Source organism: Pongo abelii, chromosome 11, assembly GCF_028885655.2.
Source record: "Pongo abelii isolate AG06213 chromosome 11, NHGRI_mPonAbe1-v2.0_pri, whole genome shotgun sequence".
NCBI classification, from domain to species: Eukaryota; Metazoa; Chordata; class Mammalia; order Primates; family Hominidae; genus Pongo; species Pongo abelii.
This window is the reverse complement of record NC_071996.2, coordinates 55,814,990-55,836,172: the sequence shown is the minus strand read 5'-3', so window position 1 is coordinate 55,836,172 and position 21,183 is coordinate 55,814,990. Positions and strand designations below refer to the sequence as shown.

General features: G+C 35.9%; 1 pseudogene; it reads left to right on the top strand.

Annotated features, from left to right (window-relative positions):
* LOC100449935 (tubulin alpha-1B chain-like) overlaps positions 1 to 9,760 on the top strand; it is a 28,861-nt pseudogene extending 19,101 nt beyond the window's left edge.
* The last annotated feature ends 11,423 nt before the right edge of the window (positions 9,761 to 21,183 follow it).

Genomic DNA, 21,183 nt, shown 5'->3' with positions numbered 1-21,183 from the left:
TTTTTAAAATATCTAATTATGCTACAACAGCAGATGGTATCATAAAAACTCACAACCTATAACAGTTTAGCAAACTTTCACTAATTGTTTCCCCAATTAAAAAAAAAATTAAAATTGGCTATTTATTTTGAAAATTATGCCTCCAGTTTTTTCTTAGAAGTCATGTGCTCTAGGGTTCAAAGTATGTACAAATCTTCTCAAACCTCAATAGTCCGTGTTGTTATCTCTGTATATAATTACACATTTAATAAGTCCAATCTAAAACTCTCATCACTTACGGTTGACGCAAGGCATCTCATACTGTGAAACATAATGATTCACACAATTCCCATGATTGTAGTTCCCATTTGCAGTCTAAATGCATACAAAGCAATCCCTGTAAGATTTATTATAAATACAACATATTCTTATGTCTATTAGTGACTCACTCTCCTGGTGAGGATACAATTTACATTTTTGGTGAATTAAAAAATGATATAAATATTAAGTGCTTACTGCCCTTTTTATATTTAAAATCTTAGTCAAATAGTTTGTCAAAAATCGGTGATTGTGAGGGCAAAATTAAGGAGTATATGTAAAAACATTTGGATGAAGAAGGCAAATGTATAATATTTTATAAATGCTAGATGTCATTATTTTAATAATATAAGGTAAATAAATTTTATACTTCAAAATACCAGCAGAGGGTAAATTTTGAAAATTATTTTTATTTGAAGTCTGACATTAATTTTGCTCTGGAATTTTTAATTAATGCTGCTGCTTTCTCTCTGGAAGATGCTTGAGATTGTAGAATAACACTGCCAAGATGATATAACTATCTCTACTAAGTTAAGGTAAAATTAACCATGCTCTATGAAAAGTTACTTTTCTGATTATTTAGCACAATGTTTCATACATGCCAGTCATTTTTTTGTCAAATGAACTCCCAACTCATAAAACATAAAAATTCTTTAAAGTTAATTACTCATGTGTTTAATAATAGACAAAAATCATATTAAAATGTATTCAATTCACTAAGTTCACAGTAAATCACAGAAACTGTTTGTATGACATACCAACAGATAAGGTGGGAGATTCAGGACATTTAAAGGAAGTAGATATGCTCTGATTCCCTAAAATGAACATTATGCCAACAAATATTTTGACTGAGTCTTCTTCAATATGTTTCCACAAGGAAACTATGTAGTAATGATTTAAACCTTTTGTCAGATGGAAATCCTTATAATATAAAAAAGCAAACTTTCCTTTTACCCTTTTAATTGGTGATAACATGGATGCCAGGAGGTATTGCATGAAAGTGAGAGAGAGAAAGAGAAAGAGATAATATATATGGACACTTAATGGAGTAAGAAAGGGGTTACTAGAATTTAAAAAGAAATGCATATAAACCAGGGTAGGAAGAAGAGGGTATTTGGTGACTGGACAAGAATGTTGCCTACTTTGATAGGGCCAGGCAGTGTTCTTTCAGAGTAAAGGAGATGCATACTATTTCCCTGGTTATGAAGAAGATTCAACCCAAGCAGTGTTCTTTCAGAGTAAAGGAGATGCATACTATTTCTCTGGTTATGAAGAAGATTCAACACAGGCAGTGTTCTTTCAGAGTAAAGGAGATGCATACTATTTATCTGGTTATGAAGAAGATTGAACCCACAAACTCCATTTGATCACCATCCCCTCTATATTAAACTTCATATTTCCCCTTGACAAACATAATTTCCCACTTCCCCAGACCCGCTGAAGTTTTTTTCCTTACAAGGATCAGTTGTCAACTGATGGCTACTATCTTCATCAGCCTCATGGCTATGCTGGAAAACCTCACCTGGGCCCTGCCTGTTTCTTACACGAATCAATTCCTTTCTCTAGTAATTATCTCCAATTCAATTTTTTGTCCACCATTGGAATTTTATAAGGAGCACTTTATAATATAGTATTTTTAAAAAAGCATATGATATAGCTTGGATGTTTGTTCCCTCCAAATCTCATGTTAAAATGTGATCCCCAGTGTTGAATGTGGGGCCTGATGGGAAGAAAGCATTTGTGGCATGGTAGCAGATCCCTCATGAATGGCTTGGTGCCATCCCTGCAGTAATGAGTGGGATGAATTCCCAAGACATCTGGTTGTTTAAAAGCATGTGGTGCTCCCCTGTCCAACTCCTTGCTTGCTCTCTCTTGCCATGTGACACACTTGTTCCCCCTTCGCCTTCTGGGATGAGTCAAAACTTCCTAGGCCTTACCAGGAAGCCAAGCAGATGCTGGTGCCATGCTAGTACAGCCTGCAGAACTGTGAGCCAAATAAACCTCAGCTATTCCTTTACAGAAAGAAATGCAAATGGACTAACATAGCATTCATCCTAGAAATACAGCAATCTTGCCCACTGCACATTCATGCTACCTGGTTTCAGTTGGGCCCTGTTTGGAAGCAACACTGCTTTTGATCATCCTTGACTCTGTATTGAATGCATGTCTTACTTTTTGATAATTCCAAAAATCATCTTTAATTAGAAAGCAAGGAAAAATAATGAGGAGCAAAAACAAAAAGTATAAACAAACTTATTTATTCACTTAACAATATTAAGTACCAGTTCTAGTTGCAATGGTTTTTCAATAACAATAACATCAGAAAAATTCCTGTCTTCCTAAAATAATTTTCTAGCTGGGAAAGGAAATAAGAAACTATATAATATGTGAGGCTATGATAAAAACCTCACATATTAGAGAAAAGGAAAGCAAGATATGAAAGCTAGAAGTAGGAAGTGCTGATTGAGTATGTTAAACCATATGAATGTGCTGGTGTATAAATTAAAAAATAGTCTAATACCTTTAACTTCATATGATGCAAACAATATGTCAAATAGAGTCTTTTTAAAAATGTTTAAGTTCCAAACATTCAAACTTTAACCTGCCTTTTCCTTTCTATATTTCTCTGTGAATACATGCCCATCTTTTTTCCCAAGGCTAATGTCTAACTCAACCTCCTAATTTTTTTTCTCCCTCATCTTTCTTTGACCTTGTCTTCTTAGCTAAATCTTCATTAACTTTTCCCCTTCCTTCTATTCTCAGTTTCCCTAGCCTATTTAATGCACTTTCTAAAAGTTTCATCTTAAAATTTTTCTTACATCCTAAACTTCTACAGCTCAAACTCTGATAGATTTTCTCACCACTCCAACCCATTGTGTGGCCTCTTATCTTCTGGCATTAATATTCTTAGTGGAGGATAATCTTCATTACTCCTGCTGTCATTTAGCCTTATTTTTCAACTTCTCCTATATATGCTTCTGGTCATCCTGATTACACTGTAGCTTCCATGACAGCAACACCAGAGTCATTTATTGTTTAATAAATGGGATCTAATTAGTCATTCTTTGAATAGGTACTCAAAAAACGTTTAAGACAAATACATTTCCAAATGAATTCAAATTTAAAATGCTTTCCTGGTGTTCTAGGAAAATACATTTTAATTTTTATTTATCCTAGTAGTCTGCTACTTGAGACACCTTTAAATTCTGCAAAAATGAGCAATACTCTAATGTTTGGTTATCAACAGAAAAGGCAAAAATGTGTGTGAAAACAAGAATTTCCAATAAAATTTATTTTTACTGATTTATTCAAAGTGTTTGCCATCTTGAAACATAAAAATACTTTCACAATATCTTCACAATGTAGCCTACTATAAACATTTCAAAGGAGCCCACTGAGACAATAAAAGCACTAGTTGCTCTGAATTGTCCAATTCTATACTTATGCTCAAAAAGAGTTTTGTTTCAATCTCATAAGATGAAACAGGCTTACCTCAAGTTGTGCATGCCAACAAAACAGGTAAAACATCTAAGAAGGAAACAAAACGTACACCAGATTTGGGTTTTCTGGAAGAATTTTAGCAATAAACATAATTTTGAAGACTGTAGCACAGAGTATATGCACATGAACGTGATGTAAATAAAATGACTACCACTTCAGTTTCTTTTGACGATAGTTCTCTTCTTGAGAGTAAAGATCAACAGAGACAAGACTAGTTTAATCTATAGTACTGGATTTCCTACACATTAAGCTTCTGGACCCAGGATAGCCCTTCCTGAAAGCTCTCCACATTACCTTAGTACAAAGCCTGAATCTGCACTTGGTAGTAATCATTTAGCAAAATAAAAATATGTGCAAATTAGTGCCCTCTGCTTGATGGAAATCCTGTGCCCTATGGTCTTGTTCTGTAGATATCTCTACTTTATGTGTTTTCAAGACACGTAAAGGAGGCTATGAAATTAAGCAAGTACCAATTTTGAAAACAATGATCTAAAACTTTCAATCTCCAATGCTGATTAATGGCAACAAAGACTAGATGGAGCTAATAAGAGCTGGCTGTGTTTATAGAGCTTTCCATTTTAATGGAGTAATAATGTAATGGCCAAATTATTTTCACTCTCACTATCAATATTAAATCATAAACTCAGCTAATATAGAATTAGACATTGTATGACCTAATAAACAAAATTGGTGAAATCCAAGAAAATTTAGGGCATCAAGATGAGCTAAGAGCTTTTTCATGTTTTTTGGATTTTTGCTGTAGCACCATGACAAAATGGAATAATTACTGCTGAAGGAAAATGAGATAGTAAAGCAGAATGACTCAACAAGAAAAAGCTAATCTCATATTACTAAACTCAAATGGTATGTAATATGAGAAATATTGATTATAATTGTTCATCATGCCTTTGTAACATTTTAAATAATAAAAATTTTTAGACCATGGCATAGGGAAGTATTTATCAGGCATATTAAATTGACTTTATTTTCAAGAATAACTATTTACTTTTTACATGTGTAGCATTACTGAAAACTTATACAGGGATGGTATCTGGGCTTCATATCGTGTTCTCATAGACTTAATATGTGATTTCAGATACATGTTTCTCTATTTGAGTAACAGGGAAGGAAATGGGAGAACAAGATTTCATAAGTAAACATTTTAATATTTATTTCTATAAAAATCATACATTTATCAGTTTCCTGTGTATTGAATTTATTTCTTCCTAAATGCGGTATATCAATGACACCAAATCCAAATGCATTTCACACATTCACTGAAACCAAATAATTTGGTTTTCATATGTAGTTTTCAGTGATCCTATAGAACCTGAATGTTAAAGCAGTCATAATATGTCACGTATCCTTGTTACAATTTTTAATAATAAAATATTGCAAACAAAGGAATAACTGAAAACTATAGGCCCCATTGATGCCTAGGAGATATTAATATTTTCTATATTTGGCTCAATTTTCTCTATTTTTTCAAAAAGTCTGCAACTAAGACAAAAGCCCTTCCTGCTCCTACCTCTTCTTTCCCACTCACACCTTATAAATACTATTCTTTAGTTTGTGTTTCCATTCACCTATGTTGTTTTTGTACTTTCAGTAAATGTAAATATATCCACTGCAATATATAATATTATTTTCATGTATAAAATTTTACATAAATGGCATCAAATGTTAAGTATTCTAGTGTCATTTTGCTTTAGTCAACATTGTATGTTTTTGAGAATTATACCTGTTGATGTAGGTAGACATAATACATTCACTTTTATTTTTCACTTTTGTCTGACATTTTTTCTAGTGAATAAACAACGGTTTGTTATCCATTCCCTTACCTAGGTTGTTTTCAACTCTTAGGCTATTTCCATGTGTTTGCTTTTACAAACAGTGCTGAAATTAGCACATCTTTCTAGGTTTTCTTGTGCACATATGCAGGAGTTTATGAAAGACTTCTGGAAATGCAGCTACAAGTTTTAATATGTATGACAAATTCTTCCAAACTACTCTACCAAATTTCTATTCAAATATCTCTACCAACTTATGCTACCACAGATAATAGGAGACCTGGTTTCCCAACACTTGGATTTATCAGACATTATTTTTGCCAATCTGATGGATATAAAATGTTACTTTATTGCAGTTTTAGTTTGTATATCCTTAATGGAACATAACATTCTTTCTAATGTTAATTTGCAGCTTATGCTTTCTTCTATCAATTATCTTTTGCTAAACATTTTCAATAACTAGCTTCTCTTTTTCTTGTTTGGAAGAAATTATTTGCATATTCCATACACTAATGAGTTTTGGTTTTCTGAACTGCAAATCTCTTCTGTATAGCCAGATTGATTTTTCATCCTTTTCAGGGTAATTTGCTTAAGAAATATAGGCACAGCAAAAATTTTTTAAATATTATCTTTTTTTCTCCTAAACATCTTCTAGTTTTGCTTTTCATTTCATGCCTCTAATGCAATTAGAAAAATGCAATTAGAAAAATGTATATGTGGGTAGAACCCACATATACATAGGTAGGACCCACATATACATGGCTCGATATGTTCAGTAAATGGATTTTTCTATCTATTACTTTTTCAGTTAAACTTTTATTTACTATAGTTTCATAATATATTTTGAATGACTAGACCATTATCATTTTTGTTTTTTGAAAAGTCTCAACTGTTTTAGGCACTTTATAGTCTAACATAAGTTTTAAGATGAGTTTATCATGCTCCATAAAAATGATAAAATCTTGGGTTTTTTTTTTTGAAAGTATAGATAAATAGGAAGAAGAACTCCTATATTTGTTATAGTAAGTCTTACGTATAAGTAATATATCTCTACACTTAATTAGGTCTTTTATAACTTTCAATAAAGGTTTATGACTTTCTCATTAAAGTCTTGCCTCTGTGAAGTCATGTCTATTTCTAGTACTCTTGTTGCTTCTGTGATTGCTATATTTTGAAATTACATTTTTGTTTGCTGTTTCTATATATGAATTTCTTTAATTTTTAAATAATCATTCTCTGTAACTTCTCTTGGACTTTCATATACATAATCATAATCTTTACAAATGATGACAGTTTTATATTTTTCTAATCCTTGCAAATTTATTTTGCATACCTTTTTCATTTAGCAGGAACTCCAGTACAATGATGAATAGAAGAAGGCATTGAGGCCTTGTTCTTGATTTAAAGGCATGTTTTTAATATTTTATTATAAAGTATCTTGGTTAAATACTTGGTAGCTAACTTTTTATCATATTAAATAGGGTCCCTTACTCCTATTTGTTAAGAGTTTATATTATAAAGGAGTCCTGAGTTTATTGAATGATTTTACTGCATGTATTGAAATAATCATGTTTTAAAAATTGTTAATTTCTTATTGTGATAAATTACATGTTAATTTATCACGTTTTAACATTGTTATGCTTGCATTCTTAAGAAAAAAATTCATCATTCCTTGTCATGATTTAAATGTACATGTTTTTCTTTGTTATATTTGGTAATATTTAAGCTATTATTTTTATATCCATTTTTATAAAAGATAATGATCTGAAATTTTCTTTTACTAACATCCCTGACAGATTTTATCAAAGTATAGTTTACCAAAATATAAAATTGTTGAGGAGCTGTCTTACTTTTTCTTTTACTTTAGAACAGTGTGAATAAAATAGATACTATCAAACCCTTGTTTATTGAAATTATCTTGTAGATATATTTAGAATACATGTTTTTTGCTTGTTTCAGTCATTGTTGGTTTTGCTTTGTTATTGTCGTTTTTGTTGTTGTGTTTTCCACCAATGCTTAAATTGTTGACTACTGATTTAATTTCATTTATTTTAATAGGATTACTCAGACTTTTATTTATTCTTGAATCTATTCTGTAAAGTGTATTTTTTTCTAAAAAAAAAATTTCAAAATAATTGGCAAAATGTTATTTTATGATTGTGTGGTCTAGTTTTCATTAAAGCCTCTCTCTCTTATTAATCTGCCAGTGATTTGTCTATTGTATTAGTTTATTTAAAAAAATTAACTTTGAGCACTTTTTACTCTACTGTTTCTGTATTTTTTTATTGTGATAAGAACACTTAGCCTAAGATTTACTCTCATGACAAATTTTTAAGTGTACAATGCAGTATTGTTAAGCACAATTGTACAGCAGTCCTCTAGAAGTTACTCATCTTTTGTAAATAAACCATGTACCCCTTGAACAGATGTCTCCATTTCCTCTTCCCTCCAGCCCCTGATGGGGTAGCTATTGGTTATTTTCCATTTAAAAATCTTCTATTCTTATCTTTACTTTTTTCCTTCTTTCTACTTTCTTTGGATGACTTCATTATTCTTTTTCTGCCTGTGTAAACAGGAAGTTGTGCTGATTTTTAGTTTTTCTTCTTTCCTAATATACGCAATTAAGGCTTTTGCCTTTTAATTGTGGTTTTAGCCAAATCCCACACATTTTGATTTACAGCATTTGCATTATCATTCAGATAGAAATATTTTCTAATTTCCATTATCATTTCTTCTTAAAGTGTTTCATGAGCTATGTATGCCTTTTTTAAAAAAAAATTCCAAATACAATGTGTTACCTATTTGACTCTTAATATGTCAGGGATGGTAACAGAGACCCAGTATCTTCTGACTTTTGCTTTTCTAACCTGTAGCCATTACGTGTGAGTGCATCTTCATCCACCTTGGCGAGGCTAGTGTCTCGATTGGCAATGCCTGCCAGGAGCTCTACTACCTGGAACACAGCATCCAGCGCGATAGCCCAATGCCAAGTGACAAGACCACTGGGTAAGGAGATAATTGATTCTACGCCTCTTCAGTGAGCAGGCAAGTTTGTGTCCAGGGCAGTGTTTATAAACCTGGAACCCATAGTCACTGATGAAGTTTGCACGGGCACCTACCACCAGCTCTTCCACCCTGAGCAGCTCATCACAGACAAGGAAGATGCTGCCCGTAACTATGCCTGGGGGCATCACCACATTGGCAAGATCACTGGCCTCGTCTTGGACCAAATTCGCAAGCTGGTTCACCAGTGCACAGGTCTTCAGGTCTTCTCGGTTTTCCACAGCTTTGGCGGAGAAACTGGTTCTGGGTTCACTTCTCTCTGTTGATTATGCCACAAAGTCTAAACTGAAGTTCTCCATTTACCCAGCCCTGCAGGTTTCCACAGCTGCGGTTGAGCTCTACAACTCCATTCCACCACCAGCACCACCTTGCAGCACTTTGATTGTGCCTTCATGGTAGACAATGAGGCCATCTATGGCATCTGTTGTAGAAACCCCAGTACTGAGCACCCAAACTACCCTAATCTTAACTGCTTTCTTAGCCAGATTGTGTTCCCCATCACTGCTTCTCTCAGATTTCATGGAGTCTGACAGAATTCCAGACCGACCTGGTACCCTCTTCCTGCATCCTCTTCTCTTTGGTCACATATGCCCTGTCATCTCTGCTGGGTAAGACTACCATGCATAGCAGAGGTCACCAGTGCTCACTTTGAGCCAGGCAACCAGATGGTGAAATGTGACTCTCACTATGGTAAATACATGGCTTACTACCTATCACACTGTGGTAATGTGGTTCCCAAATATGTCAATACTTACTGCTATTCCACTAACAAGACCAAATGCACCATCCGGTCTGTGGATTGGTGTTTCACTGGCCTCAAAGTTGGCATTAATTGCCAGCTTCCCACTGTGGTACCTGCTGGAAATCTGGCCAACATAAAGAGAGCTGCGTGCATGCTGAGCAACACCATAGCCATTGCTGAGGCCTGGATTTGCCTGGGCCACAAGTTTGACTTGAGTTATGCCAACTGTTCCTTTGTTCACTGGGAAATGGCTGAGGGGATGGGAGAAGAAGCATTTTCTGAGGCCTGTGAGGACACGGCTGCCTTTGAAAAAGATTATGAGGAGGTTGGTGTGGATTCTGTCGAAGAAAAAGAAGGGGAACACTAATTTTCCATTCCTTTCAGCCCTGCAGCATGTCATACTTCCAGAATTTCAGCTTTGACATTAGCTGACAGGCATTAAAGCTTTCCAGTTAGATTGTTTTCACTCAGAGGTAATCATGACTTTTCCATGTGTGCCTACAAGATTTTTCCATCGTGTCTCAAATTAAAGGCCTGAAGTAAATAAAATAAAATAAAATTTCCGTATATACGGAGATTATATTTGCTATATTTTTTTTTCTTTTAAATTTTTTTGAATTATCAGCAGAAGCATGATCTGTATGACTCATTTTATGCCAAAATATGTTATTTCTTAACAGTTTCATACATGTTTAAAAAATGAAAATGCTTTAATTCTTGAGTACAGATTTCTAATGTATCAACCTTATAATTTCTCTTTTTATTGTGGTAAAAATACATATAACATAAAATTACCATCTTAACCATTTTTAAGCATAAGGTCCAGTGGTATTAAAAACATTCATAATGTCCTGTGTACCTGCTCTTTACAGTCCTTATATGTACTAAATGTATACGCAGACTGGTGAATTGCTCCTTTTATTATTTTTCTGTAACCTTCTTTTTTCCCAATAATGCTTTGGCTTCAAAATATATTTCTTAAACATTATTATAAGAAGTAACATCATCTTTCTTTGCTTATATTTACCTCAAATATAATTTTCCATTTCTTCACATTCACAATTTTGTGTCTTTATGTTTTAGGTAGGTCTGTTGTAAACTATATATAGATGGACTACTTTTTTAAAATCCACTTTGAGAAGTCTTGCCATTTAACTTGCAAATTTAGTCAATTTACTTTAGATGTATTTCTACCATTCTTTTTAACTTTTTGAGATAATTGTATATTCACATGAAACTAATTTTCACTTAGTTTCCCCCAGTGATAGCATAACTAAAGTACAATATTACAACCAGAAATTGACAATGATATATACTGTTGACCTTAATTCCATTTACACTAGTTTTACCTGCATTCATGTAGTGTGTGTGTGTGTGTGTGTGTGTGTGTGTATTTAGGTCCATGAAGCTTTATCACATGTAAATTTGTGTAACTACAACAATAGTCAATACAAAACAGTTCCATCACAAGGATTCCTTTCATTGTTCACATCCTTTCCTTGTCTACTTCCCTCCTTAATCCCTAAAAAAATTCACCTGTTGTCTCTATCATTTTGCCATTTTTTGAATGTTAAATAAGTGGAATCACGGAGGATATATGATTTTTGAGACTGGCCTTTTTCAGTCAGTATAAATCCTTTGAGAACATCTGATATGGCTTGGCTGTGTCCCCACCCAAATCTCATCTTGAAGTTCCCATAATCCCCATGTGTCATGGGAGAGACCAGGTGGAGATAATTGAATCATGGACAGTTTCCCTCATCTGTTTTCATGATAGTGATTGAGTTCTCACAAGATCTAATGGTTTTATAAGGGGCTTTTCCCCCTTTTGCTCGGCACTTCTTGCTGCCGCCATGTGAAGAAGGATATGTTTGCTTTCTCTTCCACCATGATTGTAAGTTTCCTGAGGCCTCCCCAGCCCTGAGGAACTGTGAGTCAATTAAACCTCTTTCCTTCAAAAATTACCCAGTCTCGGGCATTTCTTCATAGCAATGTGAGAATGGATTAATACACCATCCAAGTCATTGTATGAATTAATAGTTGTTTCTTTTTAATCAATGGTATGGAGATAAGAGCCTCTCATTCAAAAACTGTGAGTCAATTAAACCTCTTTCCTTCAAAAATTACCCAGTCTCGGGCATTTCTTCATAGCAATGTGAGAATGGACTAATACACCATCCAAGTCATTGTATGAATTAATAGTTGTTTCTTTTTAATCAATGGTATGGAGATAAGAGCCTCTCATTCAAAAATGGGAAAAACAGGAAGCACATAGAGCAGTCACTACTCCACAGCAATTCTTTCTCCAGTTCTTTCCTTCCACTCTCCCTTATTTTACTTTATTTACTTTTTCAGACAAGGTCGGGCTCTATCGCCCAGGCTGGAGTGCAGTGGTGTGATCTCGGCACACTGTAACCTCTGCCTCCCGGGGTCAAGCCATCCTCCCACCTCAGCCACCTGAGTAGCTGGGACTACAGGCATGCACCACCATGCCCGGCTACCTTCCACTCTCTCGAAGCCAATTCTGATTTGGCATTCTCTATAGTCCATCTACCAAATCTTCTCCTGTCAAGGTCATCTGTGACCTCCGTGTTGCTAAAAACAATGTTCATTTCTCAGGCTTTATCTTACTTGACCTATAAGCAGCATTTGACATAGTTTATCAAATGACCATTATTCTACTTCCTTCTTGAAACACTTCCTCATTTGGCCCCCAGGACATGACACTCTCTTATCTGTTTACTTCACTAACTACTCCTTTCTCAGTCTCTGCATTTACTTCCTATCCCTCCCTTGGCAAATTACAACAAACTTAGTGGTTTAAAGCAACACAAATTTATCTTACAGTTCTGGAGGTCAAAACTGCAAAAGAAGTTTCACTGAGCTAATATCAAGGTGGCAAACCTTCTGGAGGTGCTGGGGGGGAGTTTGTTGCCTTGTCTTTTGTAGCTTCTAGAGGCTACCTGAATTCCTTGGCTTGTGCCTCCCTTCTAGCAATCATACTACCTCACTGACCTCTGCTTCTGTCATCACATCTCTGTCTTTGGTTCTGATCCTCCTGCCTCCCTCTTATGAGCAGTATTCTGATTACATTGGGTCCACCTGGATACTCCAGGACAATCTCTCCAAAAGATATTAACAGGTTTTGAAAGGCTGGGATGTGAGCATCTTTGGAAGGCCATTATGCTGCCTACCACATTCTCTCTTGCTGGTTCTCCCACATCTTTCTAACCTAAACATTAGCATCCTTCAAAGACTCAATCTTCCGATTGTTTCTTACCATTTCTATGCTTATTCCTCATGTTAACTGTTACAGTGATTTATATGACTCATATCTGATATTATGGCTTATAAGTTCCAAGTATATGCTGATGATGTTCAAAGGTACGTATTCATCCTGGACTTTTCTACTGAGCTCCAACTGCATGTGTGACAATCTTACTTCGTATATCCAATGGACATCTCAAATTCAATATACTCCAAGTGGAACTTCTCATTTGTCTTGTATCCAAAAGCTTATTCTCTAAAAGAATTTCTCATTTCAATAAACTTAAAGTTCCATATTTACTTAGAACAAAACCCATAGACTCTCCTTTTTTACAACCTACATCCATTTTACCAGAAAATCCTGATGGTTCCATCTTCAAGACATATTCAAAAACAAATTATATTTCCTCACATTCCCCAGGCAGACTCATCCAAGCCACCATGATCTCTTGCCTGGATTATGGCAATATCCTCCTTATCCATCTCTCTATTTGCATTCTTTCTCCCTACAGTTTCTTCTTCTTTTTTTTTTTTGAGACCTAGTCTTGCTCTGTCACCCAGGCTGGAGTGCAGTGGCGCAATCTCGCTCACTGCAAGCTCCGCCTCCCGGGTTCATGCCATTCTCCTGCTTCAGCCTCCCGAGTAGCTGGGACTACAGGCAGTTTATTCTTAACCTATCAATCTAAGTGAAAGTATAAGTTAAATCATTTCACCTCTAGTGATCTCCTCTCACTCTGAGAGAGAGAAAACCAAGAAAATTGACTGGGCCTGCAAGGCCCTGCATCATCTGCTCCCCATCTCCCATAATTTCATTTGGTACCTCTATGACTCATCTTCTATTATTTTTCTCTGGCTTTCTCTGTTTCAGCCCTACCCACCTCCTTTTCATTCCTGGAACATTACTGACATTCTCTCCCTGTAGGGATTTAGCACTGTCTCTTTTCTTCTCCTACCACGCTTTTCCCCAGATATTTTTTTGTGTGCTTCTCTCCCTCCTCTCAGTCTTTCTTGAAATTTGACATTCTCAGTGAGGCTTCTCTGAAAAATTTGTAATCCCTACTTCTGACCTAGCACTTCCTATCTTTCTCCTCCACTTTATTTGTCTCCATATCACTCATTCTCATGTGATATGCTCAGAAGCCCTTCACTTCCATGGTCCCTTTCTAAGGTCCTGTATTCTTTTTCTTAAAGACAGCCCACAACTGATTCAGGATTCAGGTGCTACAAAAGTCGGATGTACTTTAATTGTTAATTGTCTGTCTCCTTCTGTAAGAGTGCAAGCTCCATGAGGGCAAGAGTATTTGGCATTTTGGATCACTGTTGTATCATATCACATAGAGGAGTATCTGGCACATAGTACGTAATAAATATTTGTTGAATCAACTAATACAATCAGTAGAATTCACAAAGAAAAACACCAATAGATATAACCCTCTAAAAAACTAACTTCTGTATTTTACAAAAAATACCATAAACAGAATGGTAATCAGCAGTCTAGGAAAATACTTGCCACAACTTTGATAGGCAAAAGTTGAATGCCTTTAACATACAAAACAGCAAGAACAAACCAAAATTATAAAAACCATGCGAATGAACAAGACAAAATTTAAGGATTCAGTGGGAAAATATGTAAGCAGTTATCCATCAGCTTTAGTGAAATGATGCCTTTGTGTCATTGGGATAAAGATTCATGTAGTTTAGATGGAAGAAGTCAACAAATGATAATTAAATTATTTGGCTCAGTGCTTGTTCATTGTTAATGTTCTTACATTGGCACCATTCCAGTGTGTCTGGAAGAGACCTATGAGACACTGTGGGTTTCTCTCATAAAACAGAAGCAGTCACATGGCTTTGGACATTGCCTTTTTCAAAGATTACACAAGTACATTTTCTTTTTCTTAAGACAATAGTAATTTTCAGGGTATTTCTTAATATTGAATAAAAAAATAAATGATTATGAATCATAAACCACAAAACCAGAGGGCTGCTTTTGTGCCACTATAATTACTAACAACATTCATGTACTTACTCTAATACAGGGCCTAATTTCAGTAGATTTAGTGGTAGGCTTGTTTATTTATAGGAAACTTTCTTTAAACAATTACCTAGAATGATTAAACACTTTCAAATGGGTTGCGTCTGCTGCCATGGCAGAACTTTTTTCTTTTCACTTCATCTCGTAAACTACATTTACTTAATTCTTTTCTGATCATAGAAATAATTTCTGTTCATTTTAAAAATAGCTTACAATGACAATGGACACAGAAATATAAGAAAAATAGAGAAAGTTTTCCCTATTCTCACAGCAGAAACAGTTACCATCACAGAAAGGTTTCTATTTTTGTGTAGTTTACAATAAATTTTAAAGTCCATTTTAGCAAAACTGAGATCTTACATTCTATATTATTTCACTTCTTGCTTTTGTAATTCAATTTCGTATGGTGAACATTGTTTCATATCATTGTGTGTTGTTCAAAAATTTGAAAATTCAGTTTTAATTTTATAAATGCATTATATTTGATTTACATGATAAAACTGACCATGTACTCATACTTTTATACAGACTTAAATGGTATCAAGTAAGGTTTAACACAGTAGTCCATGAGTAACCCTCAGAATCAAAGGTTTCATTCCAATGAACGCAGACCATTTTCATAATTGCTTTCTTTGCTGCAACACAAGGAGTTAGGCCACCTAAAATGCATTTACCCCTGGCTCTCCTAGGTAATCCTGGTTCAGGCTTGGATGACAGTTTATCAGAGGTTGTGAACTAGTCAGCCTCCCAAATCCAGCTACCATAGCTCCACCAATTGTCATCCTTTACATGGTGGAGTCATACTCTTCCACCCTGGCCTTTCAGGGCCCATGTCAATATATAAGACTATGTGTGGCTTTTGTAGCACCTGGAAGATATTGAAAAGCCAGCAGTCTTTCTGACATCTTCTGGATCTTAGTCTTTCCTTTTTTTTTAATATGTAGCCTACTCTTATGGGAAGGCCAAACTGACATATTAAGAAACCAAGACTAAATAATAAGTAATACCATGTCAGTGATTTTTATAAAATTCTGTAATTCCTAATACCTGGGAGAGCAAAGCAATTATAGTAGATGATGTCCTTAAAACTCCCTCCTTGTTCCCAAGTAGAATACTCTTCTGACTAGAGTTCTGCTCCCTGATTGGTCTGAAACATTTTAAAAATAGACTTTTATTTGTAAATATAAACAGTTGGTCTGAGGAAAACACCACATTGTAACCTTTCAATGGTACAAACAGAGACAAAACTTGAGAATAGGAATATATTTTCAGAGTTAAGAAGGACTCCTAGGGTGAAGTGGAAAAACTGATAAAAGTATTTTTTTAAGCTGAAAAACCTAGTGATTAGATTGTAAGATTCTAATCTCTTACTTGTTAAAGTCTCGTTTTAGTACCTTTGCATATATGGTTCCATTCCTTTGTATACAAATCAGGTCCTAGGACAATTAGCTAATGATAGTTTTCATTTTGAATGACTTGCATGCATTTCATTTAGTGGTTCTTGTCATGACTTCACTTTTCAGTTTTGTGGCAGCTGTATAGATCAATTACCAAAAAAAAAAAAAAAATCTTTTTATCCTGTGTTTCTAACACAGATGCTCACCATTTCATCAAATCTAATTTAAAAGGACACTGTGACTTTTTTTTTCCTGTTTTTTTTTTTTGTGACAGAGTCTCCCTCTGTCACCCAGGCTGGAGTGCAATGGCATGATCTTGGCTCACCACAACCTCCACCTCCCAGCTTCAAGCAATTCTCCTGCCTCAGCCTCCTGAGTAGCTGGGATTACAGATGCACACCACCACTTCCAGCTAGTTTTTGAATTTTTTAGTAGAGATGGGGTTTCACCATGTTGGTCAGGCTGGTCTTGAACTTCTGACCTCATGATCTGCCTGCCTCAGACTCCCAAAGTGCTGGGATTACAGGTGTGAGCCACTGTGCCTGGCCATCATTTTTAAATAAAACAAAGAAATAAAGTTGTTTAAAATTTCTCATAAAGCTTATTCCAAAAGATAAATCACTTTAAAGTTTGCTGGCATTTTTTTCTTCCATTCTCCCTTACAAATTCATTACTTTTAGAATAGTCATAGGAGGTATAGATATTTTCCACACATATAATAAAGTTTATACTTTTATATATTCTGAATCAATTGTAGGTAATGCTTAGATGCTAAATTATGAGATTCGGATTCTAAAAAATGTCTATACTGAAACTCTGAATACAATACTAAGCACTTACCTGTAAGTTATGTTAGCCAAATATAATAAAATTGCCCAGAAAAATGACCTTTTTCTACAAATATTTGTCTTAATGTACTTGTCTTTAAAGACAAATCTTGCCTACCCAGTTTTTCAACAAGTCTATCTATTGATATTTTGAATACTAGGGATCTGAAAGAATGAGGATCTATTTTACATGGACTCAATAGAACAATGACAGTTATAGAACTGAAACCTACATCAGTCATTCCTAAAAACAACAACAAAAAAGGAATTTATTGTCTAGAAATCAATGGATGAAATTAGTCAATGTTAAATAGGAAATATGGATATGGATATGGATATGGATGTAGTTGTATGCCGCTTAAGGACAAACATACAGCTTTTCCATGGTGGAGAGTTGTATGAGTGCACTGGGGTACAAGGCAAGGGTGTTTGGCTTAGGGAGCTGCAGGACAGACCCAGTAGTAAGTGTCCACTTACCTTTGCTTGTACCCCAGTGCACTCTCCACCATCTCCACTCCACAGTCTGCCCAAAGAAGCTGACCTGTATAGATAGTATTGATACAATCCTGTGCCCTTGGGGAGTTTTGGCCAATGGAGAGGTCAGATAGGATACGGGAGGGAAAGTATCGGGTCAGGATGTATATTTCCCAGTTCCCTCCCTTGGGCTGCCTGTGTCCTTAAACAGAAGGTGACTACTCCTCTCAAGACAGACTGATCTTTCCAACTCTCCCCTTTTGGGCTCTGGTAAATTCTCCCTCACCTCATCCTTAACAGTCTATAGATGCTGCTAGCCCTAGGTTTGTGTATAATCCCTCATGGTTTTCCTATAATTTACCTACATTTTTATAATTAGTCATTTTTTATAGAATCATTCTTAAATTATCCTAATTTGTGTGGGCCATGTGATTTCTGCTTAGGCCCTGACTGTTATGTCTCCTTTTGAGAAAGTATTGCTCTCCTGAGAAATATCTCCAGCCCATCTGAGTGCAAACACTCACCCACTGCCACAGTTAATTGGGTGCAGAACAAACACCAGAGAGCAAAGACTCCCTCCCTAGAAATTCGGAAGTGAAACCAAGAAATTACAATTCAGCCTGGGTGTTCTTTGAACAAAAGAAATGACAGCCCTAAGCTTTTTGATGGCCAAAAAACAAACACTCAGTCCTTAGGGAATAAGAAGAAAGCCAATGAGTAGAGGAGAGAAACAGGATCTTGACAGTTTTCAAATTCCTGATTCAGTTGTTCCTGAGACCAAGCTTCAGTCTTGCCACTGGCTTCTGAGAGACATGTCAGTGCACTCTTACAGTTCCCTCTCCTTGACTTCATCTATTTTGAGATGAGCTGCTGCTTCTTGGAAAAAACAGTCCACATACAGTCAGCATATTAAATTCTCACTTATGATGCCACAAAAGCCCTGAAGAGAAGATAAAAGTGTTTTCCTGTTTTTCTTTTAACAAGACAGAAACTGAGCCTCAAAGAGGCTAAGTGACATATTTGAATCACATAGCTTGTAAGTGATGGAGGTGAGATTTGAACCCCAAATTACAAAACCCAAGCTTTTTTTTCAAACCCAAGCTACACTGTTGTATTAAACAGGGTACCCTAGAGGGACAGAACTACCAGGATAAATATAGATAGATATAGGTCTCACAATAGGCTGTCTGCAAGCTTGAGGAGCAAGAAGAGCCAGTCTGAGTCTCAAAACTGAAGAACTTGGAGACCGATGAATGTTCCAGGGCAGAAATCATCCAGCACAGGAGAAAGATGTAGGCTGGGAGGCTAGGCCAGCCTCACCTTTTCACTTTTTCCTGCCTGCTTTATATTTGCTGGCAGCTGATTGGATGGTGCCCACCAGATTAAGGGTGGGTCTGCCTTCCCTAGCCCACTGACTCAAATGTTAATCTCCTTTGGCAACACCCTCACAGACACACCAAGGATCAATACTTTGCATCTTTCAATCCAGTCAAGTTGACACTCAGTGTTAACCATCACAATTGGATGAATTCTTTACAGCAAAATTTTATTGGTTTTGCAGAGGCAAAAGCATTTCTACCATGCTTATGCAGAACCTGAGTTAATGTTCTAATATGCAAACCTATCACACCACCCTTCTTTCCTTCATAGGAAGCTTTCAAGGGCTACTACTATTGCTCCAGCATCAGTCAGACGGCCCAGCATGATCCAGCACCCGCTTCCCCTCCAGTTTCATCTCATGCTACTACCCCAGTGAACTTTATACTCCAACCCACCTGAAGTGTTTCAGTTCTTTCAAAGCACACAGTCTCTCTCAGTGTCATGCATATATTCTCATGCATACATCTTCCCTCACCGCCTACTCCTGATTTTATCTGAGTCATTTCCTAAAGAAATTAGTTGCCTCTTCTATCTCTCATCAAGCCTGGGTCAGGCACCATTCTTGTGTGGTCCCACAGTACCCTGAGCTTCCCATGTCAGATTCCTAATTCACTGAAATGTATTCTAAACTCCTTGTGGGCAGGGCCACATCTCCCTATTGGATCCCCTATACTGAATCCAGTGCCGAGCATGGAACAGGTATTCAATAAGTACTTGATGAATTAATGAGTGAATTTACTATACGACTGTTTGAATGTATTACTCTTCCGTTGAGAAAAAAAAAAAAAAATATATATATATATATATATATGTGCCATGCACAGTGGCTCACGCTTGTAATACCAGCACTTTGGGAGGCTGAAGTGGGCAAATGGCTTGAGCTCAGGAGTTTGAGACCAGCCTAGGCAACATGGCAAAACTTCATCTCTACAAAAATTAGCTGGGCCTGTTGGTGAGTGCCTGCAGTCCCAACTACTCAGGGAGGTGAGAGGATGGTTTGAGACAATTAGACAGAGTTTGCAGTGAACATGCCATTGCACTCCAGCCTGGACTCTCTCCTCTCTCTCTCTCTCTCTCTCTCTCTATATATATATATATATTTGTGTGTGTGTGTAAATATTTTTCAAACTCTAGAATTCAGACTATCTCTAGTGCTAACACTATATAATCAATACATGATATATAGCTTATTTTTATCTCTATTTCCCTGCTCCACTCTTTTTATTCAAGCTATCTAGAATTTTAATTGAGATTATTATTACATTTTTTACATTATATCTCTACATCTTTAGAAAAACTTTTTAAACAAGAGAATTACCTTCACACCAAAAATGAGTTAATCTAGTTATTGAACTACAGGCTTTAGATATTTTGTTTCCTATGTCTTTCTCTTTCCTCCCTTCTCTGATGAGTGTCTGTTGATTGTTTGAAATGATTAAATGAGTGATTTGGGCTTGGAAAACAAAATTTTTCAAAGCTCATTGCTTGTTGAAAGCTCTCTGTTGTACTCTTACTTTGAATATTACATGGTATAGAATTCTAGCTTCAAAAGCATTTCCAGCTGGGTGTGGTGGCTCATGCCTGTAATCTCAGCATTTTGGGAAGCAGAGGCAGGAGGATCGCTTGACCCCAGGAGTTCTAGATAAGTCTGGGCAACATAGTGAGACTCCTTTCTCTCCCCCTACCCCACCCCCACTAAAATAATAGCCGAGTGTGGTGAGTGCCTGCAGTCCTAGCCACTAGGTGGGGGCTGAGGTGGGAGGATCACTTGAGCCCAGGAGGTAGAAACTACAGTGAGCTGTGATATTGCCACTGCACCCCAGCCTAGGTGACAGAGTGACACCCTGTCTCAACAACAACAAAGCATTTTCATTTAGGACTTTGAAGACTTTGCCCTACTTTGTTTCCTAGTATTCGAATCTGTATATAAGGCTGACACTGGTTTGATTCTGAATTTTGTAAATAATCTTTCACTCTCTCCTAGAAACTTTTAAGATATTTTTTCTTTCTCCTTCAAGTTCACAACTTTTACCAAGATATAACCAGGTCTGGAGCATTTTTCTTGGCACATTGTATGACCTTCACATCTGAATGTGTGTGTGTGTTCAGTTCAAGAAAATGTTTTTCTATTATTTGCTTTTTCCATTTTTATTCTTAATTATACTTTAGCATTTTTGTTCTTTTTACATCAATATCCTGGGAAATTTCCTTAACTTTTTCTTTCTGATCATTAATACTATTCAGTTCTTTTTATTTCTTAGTTTAGCCTTTCTCACGTTTTATTTCAGTAATTATGTCTGTAGCTTTCTGTATTCTTCTTGCCCTCTGATTACCTAATTTTCATGGCATTGATTCTTGGGATTATGAACACAGTGTCTTCTTGAATTTCTCTAAATTTACTAATTTTAAA